Here is a 19,613-nt window from a genome sequence, read left to right on the forward strand (position 1 = left end):
TCTCGTGCCACCCTCTTCCTCGCCTGAAGAGAGTCTTTATCTTCCTCCTCCTCTGGTTCCTTCCCATCATGGGTAGAGGTGGCATGGGTGTCCTCAGATTTTGTATCCAGAGGACCCCTTGAACGAAGACCCCCGTGGGTCTCCTTATTCTTGTTGTCCGGCGCTACATACGGCAACTCTACTAGCATTTGCTCCAGCAGAGGAGTACGGGGTTCCTCGGGCAGGGGAGCTGGGCCTTCTATGTTCTTATCCAGTTCCAGCCAATCCTGTGAAGGAGAAAGGATAGTAAGATCTTTCACAAAAATAGAGCTCCGAGATGATAAAAGAGTTCGGACGTACCCCCACTCGGGGAGTATTGTCGTCTAGGCTTGTATCTTCCTCCTCGGCTAGCAACTCCTGCTACGGTTTAAGCAGTACCCGCCACAGATCTTCATGGGTGGTGCGGTAGAACTCAAGCACCATCCAAGGCTCGTCAGCCATGTGAGACCACATCGGTTGTCCCGATGCTGGCTGGGAAGGATATGGCAATGGAGCATGACCTCGACCACATAGGCCAGCCGTATATTGGACTCCACCATTTGCCTGATGCGTTTTTGTAGTTGTTGCATGTACGAAGACGAGCCCCAGTCTAGGCCTTTCCTGACCCATAAGGTCAGCCTCACCGGGGAAGCAGACCTGAACTCGGCAGGCACTCCCTAGTTTTCTTCTCGTGGTTCTCTCATATAGAACCACTCCTTCTGCCAGTTCTTGATGGTGTCGATCAGTGTGCCCTCTAGCCATGTCACGCGGAAGATCTTTCTTATCACGGCCGCGCCGCAGTCGACATGTTGACTAGTGACCGACTTCGGCTTAAGACCAAAGACCTTGAGCCAGAGACCGATGTGCGGATGAACCTGCAGAAAAGCTTCACAGACGGTGATGATAACCAATATCTGCATGATGGAATTTGGGGGCGATCATGAAAATAAACCCCATAGTAAAACATCAGACCCCTAACGAAGGGGTGAACCGGGAAGCCGAGTCCCCAAAGAAATTGAGGGATGATACGTCTCCATCGTATCTACTTTTCCAAACTCTTTTGCCTTGTTTTGGACTCTAATTTGCATGATTTGAATGGAACTAACCCGGACTGACGCTGTTTTCAGCAGAATTCCCATGGTGTTGTTTTTGTGAAGAAATAAAAGTTCTCGCAACGTCCGGAAAATTTACGGAGAATATTTCTGGAAAATATGAAAAATACCTGTGCAAAGATCCATCAGAGGGGGTGAGCCAGTGGGCCACAAGCCCTGTGGCCGCGGCCACCCCCAGGTCGCGCTGTCAGGGCTTGTGGAGCCCACGAGACTCCACCGCCTCCAAACTCAGCTCTAAATATTCCCTTTCGTCCCGAAAAAAATAGAGGAGATTCATCGCGTTTCACAATCCAGAGGCGCCGCCACATCCCGTTCTTACCCTGGAGGGCAGATCTGGAGTCCGTTTTGGGTTCCGGATCAAGGAGATCGTCGCCATCATCATCATCAACCTTCTTCCCTCTCCAATTCCATGAAGCTCTTCATCGTTTGTGAGTAATCTATTCGTAGGTTCGCTGGGCGGTGATGAGTCGGATGAGATCTATCATGTAATCGAGTTAGTTCTGACGGGGATTGATCCCTAGTATCCACTATGTTCTGAGATTGATGTTGCTACTACTTTGCTATGCTTAATGCTTGTCATTAGGGCCCGAGTGCCATGAATTCAGATATGAAATTATTATGTTGTCACCAATATATGTGTGTTTTATATCCGATCTTGCAAGTTGTAGTTACCTACTATGTGTTATGATCCGGCAATCCCGGAGTGACAATAACCGGAACCACTCCCTGTGATAACCATAGTTTGAGGAGGTCATGTGTTCACCAAGTGCTAATGCGTTGGTCCGGTTCTTTATTAAACGGAGAACCTTAATATCCCATAGTATCCATTTGGACCCCGGTGCCATGGGAGGGATGGACAATAGATGTCATGCAAGTTCTTTTCCCTAAGCACGTATGACTACACACGGAATGCATGCCTACATCACATTGACAAACGGGAGCTAGTCACATATCTCTCCGTCTTATAACTGTTGCATGATGAATGTCATCCAACAAATCACCGATCCATTGCCTATGAGTTTGTCCCACTACTGCTGTTACTACTGTTGCTGCTACTGTTACTTGCTTTGTTCTGCTGCTGCCACTACTGTTACTTGCTGCTACTGTTACTTGCTTTGTTCTGCTGCTACTTGCTACTGTTGTCACTACTGCTATTCCTTGCCACTGCTGTTACTCGTTACTCTCCTACTACCTGCTACAATACTTTTTTGGTGCCATTGATACTTCAGTTAGGAATAGTCTGCCTTGTCAACAGATCGTTTCTGGCACCGTTGCTATCATACTACCTTTGCTGCTTATATCCTGCTTGCAGATACTAATCTTTCAGGTGTGGTTGAGATGATGACTCAACTGCTAATACTGGAGAATATCCTTTCACTCCCATCGTGTCGAACCAACAAATTTGGGTTGAATACTCTACCCTCGAAAAATGGCCGCGATCCCACACGGTGGTGGGCCATTGCAAGACAATTGCTAATTGTTTAGCAACTGGGGGTAGCTCTTTTCTGGTGCCGTTGCCGTGAGGCATCAAGTCAGGAATAGTTGCACGTCAACAACTCTTTTCTGGCGCCATTGCCGGGGAGGGATAGCTATATTCTCTGAGTCACTTGGGATTTATATCTGCTAATCACTATGAAGAATCTGGAAGATCCAAAAACCAAAGTCTTGCCCTCAACTACGAGGGGAGGTATGGAACTGCCATCTAGCTCTGCACTTGATTCACCTTCAGTTATGAGTAAGTTTGCGAGACCACCTCCTGCTAGAAATCTTGATATGTCACCTATGCCTGATACTGCTAGAGATGCTATGCCTGATACTGCTAGAGATGCTATGCCTGATACTGCTAGAGATGCTACGCCTGATACTGCTATCCATGATACTATGCCTGATACTGCTTTGCCTGATGATGCTACAGATGTTATTTTGCCTGATGATGCTATGCTTGATACTGCTAGAGATACTACTTTGCCTAATATGTCACTAGGGGTATTCCTTGATGCTCATATTGCTAGAGTTACTTCCAATGCTCATGATGCTTCTGAAACTGCCGATACTATTGAGATAGAACCTGCTTTTGCTCCTGCTAGATCTAGCTCTCCTAGAAATGAATTGCCTGATATACCTGAGGGTTATGTTACGGAGGGAGAGATAGCTGAGGATTTTCTTGCGTGTAAGGATGCCTATGACGCTGAGAAATTACTTCTCAAGTGGAAGGAAAAATCTCAGAAAGCTAGGATGAAATACAACCCGAAGTTTGCCACTTCACCTATCTTTATCACCGATGAGGATTACGAATTATGTGTCGACCCTGAGATAATCTCTCTAGTCGAATCTGATCCTTTTCATGGTTATGAGTCTGAGTCGGTCATAGCCCATCTTACCAAACTTCACGATATAGCCACCCTTTTCACTAGTGAGCAGAAGATCCACTACTACTATATCCTTAAGCTGTTTCCTTTCTCTCTAAAGGATGACGCTAAAGCCTGGTTCACTTCTCTTGCTCCTGGATGTGTGAGTAGTCCCTAGGATATGGTCTATTACTTGTGTGAGCAATATTTTCCTTCCCATAAGAAGCAAGCTGCCTTGCAGGAAATATACAACTTTGCTCAACTCAGAGAAGAGAGTCTCCCACAAGCTTGGGGGAGGCTCATCCAGCTACAGAATGCTTTGCCTGATCACCCTCTTAAGAAGAACGAGATACTTGATATCTTCTATAACGGACTTACCGATGCTTCTAGAGACCACCTAGATAGTTGTGCCGGTTGTGTTTTTAGGGAACGAACTGTAGAACAAGGTGAGATCCTACTGAATAACTTCTTGATCAACGATAATGCTTGGACTATTCCCGAACCACCTCCTAAGCCAACTCCTAAGAAAAGAGGTATTCTATTCCTCAGTCCCGAAGATATGCAAGAAGCCACGAAATCTATGCGAGAGAAAGGCATTAGATCTGAAGAAGTCAAAAATCTACCGCCTATCAAAGAGATGCATGGTCTCGATAACCCGATACAAGTAGTAGAGGTGAATTCTCTACGTAGATTCAATGAGAGTGACATTCCTTTTGACAAACCTGCTAGCCTATGCTTTGATGAATTTGACAACTTTGTCGCCAAACAACAGAGTTTCAATGATTATGTTAGCATACAATTGGAACAAAGTACTCGTATGCTTAGTCATTTAAGTGCTTGTGTAGACAGAAAGGTCAATGATCTGAAGCTTCTAAGTAAACATGCCTCTATGATTACTGCTTAGGTAGAACAAGTACTTAAAGCTCAGAATGACTTGCTCAATGAATTAAATGACAACTCTGTCAGAGTCATTACTAGAGGAGGCAAAATGACTTAGGAACCTTTGTATCCTGAAGGCCATCCTAAGAGAATTGATCAAGATTCTCAAGGAATTAATGCTAATACACCCAGTCATCCTAAGAAGACGAAGAAGGATGATAGAAACCTACATGCCAGTTCACCAAATACTGTCACACCCGAAGAACCAAATGATATTTCTGCGTCTGATGCAGAAACACAATCTGGTGATGAACATGAACCTGGTGACAATATGGACAATGATGTTCATAATAATGCTCAACCTAGCAATGATAAGGATGTGGAGATTGAACCTACAGTTAATCCTGATAACCCACAACCTAAGAATATGATAAGAATGACTTCACTGCTAGGAAGCATGGTAAAGAAAGGGAGCCATGCGTTCAGAGACCTATGCCCTTTCCTCCTAAGTCATCCAAGAAAAAGGATGACGAGGATTTTGAGCGCTTTATTGAAATGTTGAGACCCGTCTTTCTGCAGATGCGGTTAATTGATATGCTCAAAATGTCTCTGTATGCCAAGTATATGAAAGATCTCGTGACCAATAAATGGAAGATACCAGATCTTAAGATCTCCACCATGCTTGCCAATTACACTTTCAACGGTGGAACTCCTAAGAAACTTGGTGATCCCGGAGTGCCCACTATACCTTGCTCCATTAAAGGAAACTACGTAAGAACTGCCTGATTTGACCTTGGAGCCAGTGTTAGTGTTATGCCTCTCTCTCTTTATCGTAGACTTGAACTGGATAAGTTGACACCCACTGAAATTTCTCTGCAAATGGCTGACAAATCAATTGCTTTCCCTGTCGGCATTTGCGAGGATGTGCCTGTTGTGGTTGCTAACACCACTATCTTAACAGACTTTGTTATCTTGGATATTCCCGAGGACGATGCCATGGCTGTCATCCTCGAAAGACCCTTTTTAAACACTTCAGGGGCTGTTATAGATTGCAACAAAGGTAATGACACTTTCCATGTCAACGGTAATGAGCATACGGTGCACTTTTCGAAGAAACAATATCGAGTGCATTGCATGAATGCTATCGAAAAAACTTCATCGATTCTTATTGGGAGCTTTGAATGCCCTATTCCTCGTGTCAAGATGAAGTATGATTTGCTTATTGGGGAGATTCATATCCCCATTGAGGTGACTTAGTGGCTATTCGGCAATTCTCCGTTTCCTTTTGCGAATTGAAAAGGTTTTGTCATGAGGATTTGATCAACCCCATTGACGGATTTCTTTCGATGACCATGAGATGGATGGATCGAGGAGTCACAAACCTCTGTTCCAAGCTTTCACTTTCAGTTGCTTAGAAGAAAAATGATAGATTTAGTTTAGTTTTCCCTATTTCCTGTTTTAGCGTCCCGGAGAAAAGTACCCCGAAAATAAAAGTTCTCTGATGGTCGTGAAAATAAAATATGATTTTTTCGGGATTTTTTGAAAAATACTAGGACTGAGAGCTGGCCTGGGGCCACACCAGTGGGCCACAAGCCCTGTAGCCGCGGCCTCCCCCCTGGCCGCGACCACCAAGCTTGTGGGGCCCACAGGGCCCCCCTCCACTCATTCCAGCTCCCATCCTCTTCTTCTACCTCCAGAAAAAATCGTTTCGCAGCTCAAACCCGTGTTCTTGCTCATTTGGCTGTGATTTTTGATCTCCTTGCTCAAAGCAACATTCTCCGAACTGTTTTGGGGAAATTACTCCTTGGTAAGTGACTCCTCCATTGGTCCAATTAGTTTCTACTCTAGTGCTTTATCCTTCGCGTATTCTTGCTACCTTAATGTGTTGGAATTATGCCCTAGAGGCAATAATAAATATAGTTATTATTATAATTCCTGTATCAAGATAATTATTTATCAGACATGCTATAATTGTATTGAATGAAGACTCATTTACATGTGTGGATACATAGACAAAACACTCTTTCTAGCAAGGCTCTAGTTGGCTAGCCAGTTGATCAAAGATAGCCAGTGTCTTCTGATTATGAACAAGGTGTTGTTGCTTGATAACTGGATCACGTCATTAGGAGAATCACGTGATGGACTAGACCCAAACTAATAGACGTAGCATGTTGATCGTGTCATTTTGTTGCTACTGTTTTTCTGCGTGTCAAGTATTTGTTCCTATGACCATGAGATCATATAACTCACTAACACCGGAGGAATACTTTGTGTGTATCAAACGTCGCAACGTAACTGGGTGACTATAAAGATGCTCTACAGGTATCTCCGAAGGTGTTCGTTGAGTTAGTATGGATCGAGACTGGGATTTGTCACTCCGTGTGACGGAGAGGTATCTCGGGGCCCACTCGGTAATACAACATCACACACAAGCCTTGCAAGCAATGTGACTTAGTGTAAGTTGCGGGATCTTGTATTACGGAACGAGTAAAGAGACTTGCCGGTAAACGAGATTGAAATAGGTATGCGGATACTGACGATCGAATCTCGGGCAAGTAACATACCGAAGGACAAAGGGAATGACATACGGGATTATATGAATCCTTGGCACTGAGGTTCAAACGATAAGATCTTCGTAGAATATGTAGGATCCAATATGGGCATCCAGGTCCCACTATTGGATATTGACCGAGGAGTCTCTCGGTTCATGTCTACATAGTTCTCGAACCCGCAGGGTCTGCACACTTAAGGTTCGACGTTGTTTTATGCGTATTTGAGTTATATGGTTGGTTACCGAATGTTGATCGGAGTCCCGGATGAGATCACGGACGTCACGAGGGTTTCCGGAATGGTCCGGAAATGAAGATTGATATATAGGATGACCTCATTTGATTACCGGAAGGTTTTCGGAGTTACCGGGAATGTACCGGGAATGACGAATGGGTTCCGGGAGTTCACCGGGGGGGGGCAACCCACCCCGGGGAAGCCCATAGGCCTTGGGGGTGGCACACCAGCCCTTAGTGGGCTGGTGGGACAGCCCAAGAAGGCCCTATGCGCCATAGGAAGAAAATCAAAGAGAAAAAAGGAGGAGGTGGGAAAGGGAAGAAGGACTCCACCTTCCAAACCAAGTTGGATTCGGTTTGGAAGGGGAGACCTTCCCCCCTTGGCTCCGCCGAAACCCTTAGGGGTCCTTGGACCCCAAGGCAAGGCTCCCCCTCTTCCCCCTATATATACGAAGGTTTTAGGGCTGATTTGAGACGACTTTTCCACGGCAGCCCGACCACATACCTCCACGGTTTTTCCTCTAGATCGCGTTTCTGCGGAGCTCGGGCGGAGCCCTGCTGAGACAAGATCATCACCAACCTCCGGAGCGCCTTCACGCTGCCGGAGAACTCTTCTACCTCTCCGTCTCTCTTGCTGGATCAAGAAGGCCGAGATCATCATCGAGCTGTACGTGTGCTGAACGCGGAGGTGCCGTCCGTTCGGCACTAGATCGTGGGACTGATAGCGGGACGGTTCGCGGGGCGGATCGAGGGACGTGAGGACGTTCCACTACATCAACCGCGTTCACTAACGCTTCTGCTGTACGGTCTACAAGGGTACGTAGATCACACATCCCCTCTCGTAGATGGACATCACCATGATAGGTCTTCGTGCGCGTAGGAAATTTTTTGTTTCCCATGCGACGTTCCCCAACAGTGGCATCATGAGCTAGGTTCATGCGTAGATGTCTTCTCGAGTAGAACACAAAAGTTTTTGTGGGCGGTGATGTGCGTTTTGCTGCCCTCCTTAGTCTTTTCTTGATTCCACGGTATTGTTGGATTGAAGCGGCTTGTACGGACATTACTCGTACGCTTACGAGAGACTGGTTTCATCGCTACGAGTAACCCCGTTGCTCAAAGATGACTGGCAAGTGTCAGTTTCTCCAACTTTAGTTGAATCGGATTTGACCGAGGAGGTCCTTGGATGAGGTTAAATAGAAACTCATATATCTCCGTTGTGGTGTTTGCGTAAGTAAGATGCGATCCTACTAGATACCCATGGTCACCACGTAAAACATGCAACAACAAAATTAGAGGACGTCTAACTTGTTTTTGCAGGGTATGCTTGTGATGTGATATGGCCAACGATGTGATGTGATATATTGGATGTATGAGATGATCATGTTGTAATAGATAATATCGACTTGCACGTCGATGGTACGGCGAGCGGCAGGAGCCATAGGGTTGTCTTTATACTAATGTTTGTGCTTGTAGATGCGTTTACTATTTTGCTAGGATGTAGCTTTAGTAGTAATAGCATGAGTAGCACGACAACCCCGATGGCGACACGTTGATGGAGATCATGGTGTGGCGCCGGTGACAAGAAGATCGTGCCGGTGCTTTGGTGATGGAGATCAAGGAGCACGTGATGATGGCCATATCATGTCACTTATGAATTGCATGTGATGTTAATCCTTTTATGCACCTTATTTTGCTTAGAACGACAGTAGCATTATGAGGTGATCTCTCACTAAAATTTCAAGACGAAATTGTGTTCTCCCCGACTTTGCACTGTTGCTACAGTTCGTCGTTTCGAGACACCACGTGATGATCGGGTGTGATAGACTCAACGTTCACATACAACGGGTGCAAAACAGTTGCGCACGCGGAACACTCGGGTTAAGCTTGACGAGCCTAGCATGTGCAGACATGGCCTCGGAACACATGAGACCGAAAGGTCGATCATGAATCATATAGATGATATGATTAGCATAGGGATGCTTACCACTGAAACTATACTCAACTCACGTGATGATCGGACTTGAGCTAGTGTAAGTGGATCATGAACCACTCAAATGACTAGAGAGATGTACTTTTTGAGTGGGAGTTTAGCGAATAATTTGATTAAGTTAAACTCTAATTATCTTGAACATAGTCTAAGTCCACTTTGAATATATTTGTGTTGTAGATCATGGTTCACGCGACAGTCACCCTGAATTTTAATACGTTCCTAGAGAAAGCTAAGTTGAAAGATGATGGAAGCAAATTTGTAGACTGGGCTCGTAATCTTAAGCTAATCTTACAAGCTGGGAAGAAGGATTATGTCCTTAATGCTGCGCTAGGAGATGAACCACCCGCTACGGCTGATCAAGATGTTAAGAACGCTTGGTTAGCACGTAAGGAGGACTACTCAGTAGTTCAATGTGCAGTCTTGTATGGCTTAGAACCGGGACTTCAACGTCGCTTTGAGCATCATGGAGCATTTGAGATGTTCTAGGAGTTGAAGCTTATCTTTCAGAAGAACGCCAGGATCGAGAGGTATGAGACCTCCGATAAATTCTATGCTTGCAAGATGGAGGAGAACTCGTCTGTCAGTGAACATGTGCTCAAAATGTCTGGGTACTCAAACCGTCTAGCTGAGCTGGGGATTGAACTCCCGCAAGAGGCTATCACTGACCGAATCCTTCAATCACTGCCGCCAAACTATAAAGGCTTTGTGTTGAACTACAACATGCAAGGGATGAACAAGTCTCCCGGCGAGTTGTTTGCGATGCTGAAAGTCGCAGAGTCTGAACTCCGTAAAGAGCATCAAGTGTTGATGGTGAATAAGACCACTAGTTTCAAGAGAAACAGCAAAGGCAAGAAGGGTAATTCAAAGAAGGGCGGCAAGCCTGTTGCCAATCCGACGAAGAAACCCAAAGCTGGACCTAAGCGTGAAACAGAGTGTTACTATTGCAAGGGTATGGGTCACTGGAAGCGCAATTGCCCCAAGTATCTGGCAGATAAGAAGGCGGCCAAAGAAAAATCAGGTATATTTGATATACATGTTATTGATGTGTACTTAACCGGCTCTCGTAGTAGTGCCTGGGTATTCGATACCGGTTCTGTTGCTCATATTTGCAACTCGAAACAGGAATTGCGGAATAGACGAAGGCTGGCGAAAGATGAAGTGACGATGCGCGTAGGAAATGGTTCCAAGGTTGATGCAATCGCCGTCGGCACAGTTTCACTTTAGTTACCATCAGGATTAGTTATGAACTTGAATCATTGTTATTTAGTGCCTGCGTTGAGCATGAACATTATATCTGGATCTTGTTTATTGCGAGACGGTTACTCTTTTAAGTCAGAGAATAATGGTTGTTCTATTTCTATGAGTAACATCTTTTATGGTCATGCACCCAATGTGAGAGGATTGTTCATATTAAATCTTGATAGCGATACACACATACATAACATTGAGACCAAAAGAGTTAGAGTTAACAATGATAGCGCCATATTTTTGTGGCACTGCCGCTTAGGTCATATTGGTGTACATCGCATGAAGAAACTCCATGCCGATGGAGTTTTGGAGTCACTTGACTTTGATTCACTTGACACGTGCGAACCATGCCTCATGGGCAAGATGACTAAAACTCCGTTCTCCGGAACAATGGAGCGTGCAAGTGACTTGTTGGAAATCATACATACCGATGTGTGTGGTCCGATGAGCGTAGAGGCACGAGACGGATATCGTTATTTTCTCACCTTCACTTACGATTTGAGTAGATATGGTTATGTCTACTTAATGAAGCACAAGTCTAAAACATTTGAAAAGTTCAAGCAATTTCAGAGTGAAGTTGAAAATCATCATAACAAGAAGATCAAGTTCCTACGGTCTGATCGTGGGGGTGAATATCTGAGTTTCGAGTTTGGTGCTCACTTAAGACAATGTGGAATTGTTTTACACTTGACACCGCCTGGAACACCACAGCGTAATGGTGTGTCCGAACGTCATAATTGTACTTTATTAGAGATGGTACGATCTATGATGTCTCTTATCGATTTGCCGTTATCGTTTTGGGGTTATGCATTAGAAACAGCTGCATTCACTTTAAATAGGGCACCATCAAAATCCGTTGAGATGACACCATACGAACTGTGGTATGGCAAAAGGCCAAAGTTGTTGTTTCTTAAAATTTGGGGATGTGATGCTTATGTCAAAAAGCTTCAGCCTGAAAAGCTGGGACCCAAAGCGGAAAAGTGCATCTTCATAGGTTACCCAAAAGAGACAGTTGGGTACACCTTCTATCTCAAATCCGAGGGCAAAGTGTTTGTTGCTAAAAACGGAGCTTTTCTCGAGAAGGAGTTTCTCTCGAGAGAATTGAGTGGGAGGAAGATAGAACTCGACGAGGTTGTCGAACCTCTCATCCCTCTGGATGGTGGCGCAGGGCAAGGGGAAACCTCTGTCGTTCCGACGCCGGTTGAGGAGGAAGTTAATGATGATGATCATGAAACTCCGGTTCAAGTTTCTGTCGAACCACGCAGGTCGACGAGACCACGTGCTGCCCCAGAGTGGTACGGTAATCCCGTCTTGTCAATCATGTTGTTAGACAACAATGAACCTGCAAAGTATGAAGAAGCAATGGTGGGCCCAGATTCCAACAAATGGCTAGAAGCCATGAAGTCCGAGATAGGATCCATGTATGAGAACAAAGTGTGGACTTTGGAAGTACTGCCTGAGGGCCGCAAGGCTATTCAGAACAAATGGATCTTTAAGAGGAAGACGGACGCTGACGGCAATGTGACCGTTTATAAAGCTTGACTTGTGGCAAAGGGTTTTTCACAAGTTCAAGGAGTTGACTACGATGAGACATTCTCACCCGTAGCGATGCTTAAGTCCGTCAGAATCATGTTAGCAATAGCTGCATATTTCGATTATGAAATCTGGCAGATGGATGTCAAAACGGCGTTCCTTAACTGTTTCCTTAAGGAAGAATTGTATATGATGCAACCCGAAGGTTTTGTCGATCCTAAGAATGCTAACAAGGTGTGCAAGCTCCAGCGATCCATTTATGGACTGGTGCAAGCATCTCGGAGTTGGAACAAACACTTTGATGAGGTGATCAAAGCATTTGGGTTTATACAAGTGGTTGGAGAATCTTGTATTTACAAGAAAGTGAGTGGGAGCTCTGTGGCGTTTCTAATATTATATGTGGATGACATATTGCTGATTGGAAACAACGTAGAGTTTTTGGAGAGCATAAAGGATTACTTGAATAAAAGTTTCTCTATGAACGACCTAGGAGAAGCTGCTTACATTCTAGGCATTAAGATCTACAAGGATAGATCAAAACGCCTGATAGGACTTTCACAAAGCACATACCTTGATAAAGTTTTGAAGAGGTTCAAAATGGAACAGTCCAAGAAAGGGTTCTTGCCAGTTTTACAAGGTACGAGATTGAGTGAGACTCAGTGCCCAGCAACTGATGAGGATAGAGAGCATATGCGCTCCATCACCTATGCTTCAGCCATAGGTTCTATCATGTATGCAATGTTGTGCACTAGACTGGACGTTAGCCTGGCATAAGTATGGCAGGTAGGTTCTAGAGTAATCCAGGAGTGGATCACTGGACGGCGGTCAAGAATATCCTGAAGTACCTGAAAAGGACTAAGGAGATGTTTCTCGTGTATGGAGGTGCGAAGTGCTCGCTGTAAAAGGTTACGTCGATGCAAGCTTTGACACACATCCGAACGACTCTAAGTCACAAACCGGATATGTACTTATTCTTAATGGGGGTGCGGTAAGCTGGTGTAGTTCCAAGCAAAGCGTCGTAGCAGATTCTACATGTGAAGCGGAGTACATGGCTGCCTCGGAGGCGGCTAAGGAGGGTGTCTGGATGAAGCAATTCATGACGGATCTTGGAGTAGTCCCAAGCGCACTGAATCCAATAACCTTGTACTGTGATAACACGGGTGCCATTGCCTTAGCCAAGGAACCACGGTTTCACAAGAAGTCCAGACACATCAAACGACGCTTCAACCTCATCCGCGACTACGTCGAAGGGGAGGACGTAAATATATGCAAAGTGCACACGGATCTGAATGTAGCAGACCCGCTGACTAAACCTCTTCCACGGGCAAAGCATGATCAACACCACAACTGTATGGGTGTTAGATTTATTACAATGTAATTCGCATGATGATGTGAGGGCTAGATTATTGACTCTAGTGCAAGTGGGAGACTGTTGGGATTATGCCCTAGAGGCAATAATAAATATAGTTATTATTATAATTCCTATATGAAGATAATCGTTTATTATCCATGCTATAATTGTATTGAATGAAGACTCATTTACATGTGTGGATACATAGACAAAACACTGTCCCTAGCAAGCCTCCAGTTGGCTAGCCAGTTGATCAAAGATAGTCAGTGTCTTCTGATTATGAACAAGGTGTTGTTGCCTGATAACTGGATCACGTCATTAGGAGAATCACGTGATGGACTAGACCCAAACTAATAGACGTAGCATGTTGATCGTGTCATTTTGTTGCTACTGTTTTTCTGCGTGTCAAGTATTTGTTCCTATGACCATGAGATCATATAACTCACTAACACCGGAGGAATACTTTGTGTGTATCAAACGTCGCAACGTAACTGGGTGACTATAAAGATGCTCTACAGGTATCTCCGAAGGTGTTCGTTGAGTTAGTATGGATCAAGACTGGGACTTGTCACTCCGTGTGACGGAGAGGTATCTCGGGGCCCACTCGGTAATACAACATCACACACAAGCCTTGGAAGCAATGTGAATTAGTGTAAGTTGCGGGATCTTGTATTACGGAACGAGTAAAGAGACTTGCCGGTAAACGAGATTGAAATAGGTATGCGGATACTGACGATCGAATCTCGGGCAAGTAACATACCGAAGGACAAAGGGAATGACATACGGGATTATATGAATCCTTGGCACTGAGGTTCAAACGATAAGATCTTCGTAGAATATGTAGGATCCAATATGGGCATCCAGGTCCCGCTATTGGATATTGACCGAGGAGTCTCTCGGGTCATGTCTACATAGTTCTCGAACCCGCAGGGTCTGCACACTTAAGGTTCGACGTTGTTTTATGCGTATTTGAGTTATATGGTTGGTTACCGAATGTTGTTCGGAGTCCCGGATGAGATCACAGACGTCACGAGGGTTTCCGGAATGGTCCGGAAATGAAGATTGATATATAGGATGACCTCATTTGATTACCGGAAGGTTTTCGGAGTTACCGGGAATGTACCGGGAATGACGAATGGGTTCCGGGAGTTCACCGGGAGGGGGGGCGGGCAACCCACCCCGGGGAAGCCCATAGGACTTGGGGGTGGCACACCAGCCATTAGTGGGCTGGTGGGACAGCCCAAGAAGGCCCTATGCGCCATAGGAAGAAAATCAAAGAGAAAAGAAAAAAAAAGGAGGAGGTGGGAAAGGGAAGAACGACTCCACCTTCCAAACCAAGTTGGATTTGGTTTGGAAGGGGAGACCTTCCCCCCTTGGCTCGGACGAAACCCTTAGGGGTCCTTGGACCCCAAGGAAAGGCTCCCCCTCTTCCCGCTATATATACGGAGGTTTTAGGGCTGATTTGAGACTACTTTTCCACGGCAGCCCGACCACATACCTCCACGGTTTTTCCTCTAGATCGCGTTTCTGCGGAGCTCGGGCGGAGCCCTGCTGAGACAAGATCATGACCAACCTCCGGAGTGCTGTCACGCTGCCGGAGAACTCTTCTACCTCTCCATCTCTCTTGCTGGATCAAGAAGGCCGAGATCATCGTCGAGCTGTACGTGTGCTGAACGCGGAGGTGCCGTCCGTTCGGCACTAGATCGTGGGACTGATCGCGGCACGGTTCGCGGGGTGGATCGAGGGACGTGAGGACGTTCCACTACATCAACCGCGTTCACTAACGCTTCCGCTGTACGGTCTACAAGGGTACGTAGATCAAACATCCCCTCTCGTAGATGGACATCACCATGATAGGTCTTCGTGCGCATAGGAATTTTTTTGTTTCCCATGCGACGTTCCCCAACATAATGACCCTGTTCTTCAGCTTGAAATGGTGATTTTAGCTGGTCCCAAGTAGTTTTAGCACGTGATACGGTCTCTAGGCACTAGTAGGAGTAGTTGCTACGAGTTGGGTTAACCCTTACTCACTTTTCTTTCGAAGTCTCTAAAAATTTCCGAATTTTTCAAAGTTAGAAAAGGGAAAAGATGAAGAGGTTCTTGAGAGGCTCTTCAAGCCGTAACCCCAAGGAGGACGAGAAGAACCACCCCAAGTACGTGGTTCCTCGAGTCACAAAAGTTAGAGCGTGCGAGTGGCCAAGTGATGAATTTTTGCGCGCCGCTGGGCTTTATGAAGACTTTTATTACTTTATGGAGAACGCAGGTCTTACCGCGTTCGTTGAAGATAAGTGCCCACAATACCTCCTCCTCACCAACATTTTCGTGCAAAGTTTCAACTTTTACCCGAGGAAGAATCCTCCTATGGTTGAGTTCATGTTATACGATATCCCCCAGCGCATGACACTACATGATTTTTGTAATGTGTGCAAATTACCTTATGTTGGGGATATTCATGATCCTCGTCCACGGGACTTGGAGGCTTTCATAGGTACTATTGCTGCTGGAGAGGAGAGAGGAGTGTCTCGCGCTAGAATTGCTAGCATACATTCTCCTATGCTTCGGTACTTCTCATCATTTGTGGGAAAATGTTTGATTGGCTGTGGGGAGGCTGGATCACTTAGCTCTCCAGACCTTGCGGTTTTTGCGCGAAGGCCTTTATAACAATAAGACTTATAGCCTAGGTGCTATAGTAGCTCAGCGGTTGAACACAAACCGTTCCAAAGGTGTCGTCTATGGAGGTATCTATGCTACTCGTCTTGCTAGACACTTTGAGATACCTATTAGACTTCGCGAGGAAGAAGAAATGCTTCTTCCTGAGAAATATTTGGATTATGACAGCATGGTTCGCCATGACTTTCTGGATAGAGATGCTAGTAGACGAATGATTTATAACCTGGTATTTAGTCAGGGTACTCGAGAGACTATTACTTTGCCTGCTCCTTGTTTGTTCAACCTTTATGCAGGCAGGTACATTATTATGCCCTCGGACATCTACGGGTATTGGGGCTTGGCCCAACCACAAGTGCCCGTGCCCGAGCCGCCAGTCGAGTACCAGACGCCAGTTTATCAGTGGGAGCCAAAGGAGCTCACACAGCAGTGGCATCCACAGTCCGCTCCGGAGTTTCCCGAAGCTGGTTATTTCCCGCCTTGGGAGTAGACAAAGCTAGGACAAAAGCCTAAGCTTGGGGGAGTACGTGTTTGCACCAACTTTACATTCATGCTTATGATTTCACTTTGTTAGTCGGTGTTTACACTTTGCCACTATATTATCCATGCTAGTTTATTTTTGTTTTCTTGTTTTCTTGTTTTGTGTCCTTTTGAGAAAACCCAAAAAGATTTTTCTTTCTTCTTTTGCTTTTTGGGAGTTTTCCCGTGTAAATAGTTTTCTTTTTCTTTGGGTCGAGGTAGAAGACCATGGTTACAATGTTTAGTGGCTCTCGCATGCATACTGTTCATTTGTTAAAGAGCCATATTACTTTGTCTTCTCCTTTGTGTTTGCCTACAGATTCAGCTTAGTCCAATGCACGAGCACTCTTATTATTGTTCACATCGTTCGATCGTGCAAGTGAAAGGCAACAATGATGATATATGATGAAGTGACTGAGACTGGAAAAGCTGGTATGAAGTCTATCTATTTTGTTTTTGTAAATATGACTAGCTTGTCGTCCCAGATTCAGCTTTGTTGAGAGAGAACCATGTTTGTAATGACAACTTAGAGATCATAGTTTCTGATGCGATGCTTAATTAGCTAGGAGCTTATAATGGTTTGCCTTGAATGCCAACATAGATTTTAAGATGGCTATGATGTAGTATAATAGGATGGTATTCTCCTTTGAATGATTCAAGTGGCTTGACTTGGCGCATGTTCATGCATGTAGTTGAAACAAAATCAATATAGCCTCTATGATGTTCGTGTTCATGGTGATTCATATCCTGCTCATGCTTGCACTCAATGTTAGTCAAACTCATTGCATCTTGATGACTGTTGTCGCTCTCTAGTTGGTCGCTTCCCAGTCTTTTGCTAGCCTTCACTTGTACTAAGCGGAATACTGCTTGTGCATTCACTTCCATAAACCCAAAAGTTTTTCCATGAGAGTCCACCATACCTACCTATTTGAGGTATCTACCTGCCGTTCCAAGTAAATTTGCATGTGCCATTCTCTAAACTTTCAAGAAATAATCTGTTTTGCTTGCCCGAACCGCTCATGTGGTGACTGGGGGCTATTGGTATCTTCCATGTTAGGCATGTTATCCTCGACATGTGTTTATTCACTGTCATTCACGAGAAAGGGGCCGGTAATTGGAATGCCCAGTTCCACGCTTAAATCGAAAACATAACTGTAAAACAAGACTCCCCCCGGATTGATGTTAGTATGGACGGTACCCGAGGATTCGGCTAGCCGTGGAGTATGATTGATTGGTGGTGGGGGAGTTGAAACTTTACTTTTCTGTTTGGGAACCGCCTATAGCTTGTGTAGCATGGAAGATATTGAGAACTCTTGGTCATTGCGTTGACAATGAAAGCATGCCACCCAAAATTATTATCTCTGTTTTCAAAGCTTGAGCTCTCGCACCTCTGCAAATAAATGCTTCCCTCTCCGAAGGGCCTGTCTATTTATTTTCCTGTTGAGTCATCCTCTTCTTATATAAGCACCAATTAGAGAGCACCTCTATCATTTTTATGCGTTGCTTTTGATTGATATTGAGTATGACTATGACTGGATCATCGTTGCTATGAATTACAATGTTTAGTCAGCCTTGATCTTTGCAAGTGCTGTGCATTTATGTTTTGCGGTCTCAGAAAGAGCTAGCGAGCTACCACCTATTCATATTGCTTCATGCTTGTTTTGATTGAATTATTGGTATCTGAAACTCATTATTATTTGCTCGCTAGCTGATTATGCCATTGATATTAGTTTACCGTGAGACCTATGTGTCACTTGATTATGTGGTTAACTTGTGATCTTGCTGAAATTCTAGTTATGAGTTAGACATAGTTGCAACAACAAGATCAAACAGAGTTTGTCAAAGTTTTTCTTTCTCTTTTAGTTTGTTAACTGAGTTGCTTGAGGACAAGCAAGGTTTTAAGCTTGGGGGAGTTGATACTTCTCCATCGTATCTACTTTTCCAAACTCATTTTGCCCTTGTTTTGGACTCTAATTTGCATGATTTAAATGGAACTAACTCGAAGTGACGCTGTTTTCAGCAGAATTGCCATGGTGTTGTTTTTGTGCAGAAATGGAAGTTCTCGGAGCGTCCTGAAAATTTACGGAGAATATTTCTGGAAAATATGAAAAATACCTGCGCAAAGATCCACCGGAGGGGGTGAGCCAGTGGGCCACAAGCCTTGTGGCCGCGGCCACCCCCCAGGCCGCGCCGTCAGGGCTTGTGGGGCCCACGAGACTCCACCGCCTCCAAACTCAGCTCTATATATTCCCTTTCGCCCCGAAAAAAGAGAGAGAAGATTCATCGCGTTTCACGATCCAGAGGCGCCGCTACATCCTGTTCTTGCCCTGGAGGGCAGATCTGGAGTCCGTTTTGGGCTCCGGATCAAGGAGATCGTCGCCATCGTCATCATCAACCTTCTTCCCTCTCCAATTCCATGAAGCTCTTCATCGTTCGTGAGTAATCTATTCGTAGGCTCGCTGGGCGGTGATGAGTAGGATGAGATCTATCATGTAATCGATTTAGTTTTGACGGGGATTGATCCCTAGTATCCACTATGTTCTAAGATTGATGTTGCTACTACTTTGCTATGCTTAATGCTTGTCACTAGGGCCCGAGTGCCATGAATTCAGATCTGAAATTCTTATGTTGTCACCAATATATGTGTGTTTTAGATCCGATCTTGCAAGTTGTAGTTACCTACTATGTGTTATGATCCGGCAACCCTGGAGTGACAATAACCGGAACCACTCCCGGTGATAACCATAGTTTTAGGAGTTCATGTGTTCACCAAGTGCTAATGCGTTGGTCCGGTTTTTTATTAAAAGGAGAACCTTAACATCCCCTAGTATCCATTTGGACCCCGCTGCCACGGGAGGGAAGGACAATAGATGTCATGCAAGTTCTTTTCCGTAAGCACGTATGACTACACACGGAATGCATGCCTGCATCACATTGTCGAACGGGAGTGAGTCACATATCTCTCCGTGTTATAACTGTAGCATGATGAATGTCATCCAAGAAATCACTGATCCATTGCCTACGAGTTTGTCCCACTGCTGCTGTTACTACTATTGCTGCTACTGTTACTTGCTGCTACTATTACGTGCTTTGTTCTGCTGTTGCCACTACTGTTACTTGCTTTGTTCTGCTGCTACTTGCTACTGCTGTCACTACTCCTGTTCC

Source organism: Hordeum vulgare, chromosome 4H, assembly GCF_904849725.1.
Source record: "Hordeum vulgare subsp. vulgare chromosome 4H, MorexV3_pseudomolecules_assembly, whole genome shotgun sequence".
Classification (NCBI taxonomy): Eukaryota; Viridiplantae; Streptophyta; class Magnoliopsida; order Poales; family Poaceae; genus Hordeum; species Hordeum vulgare.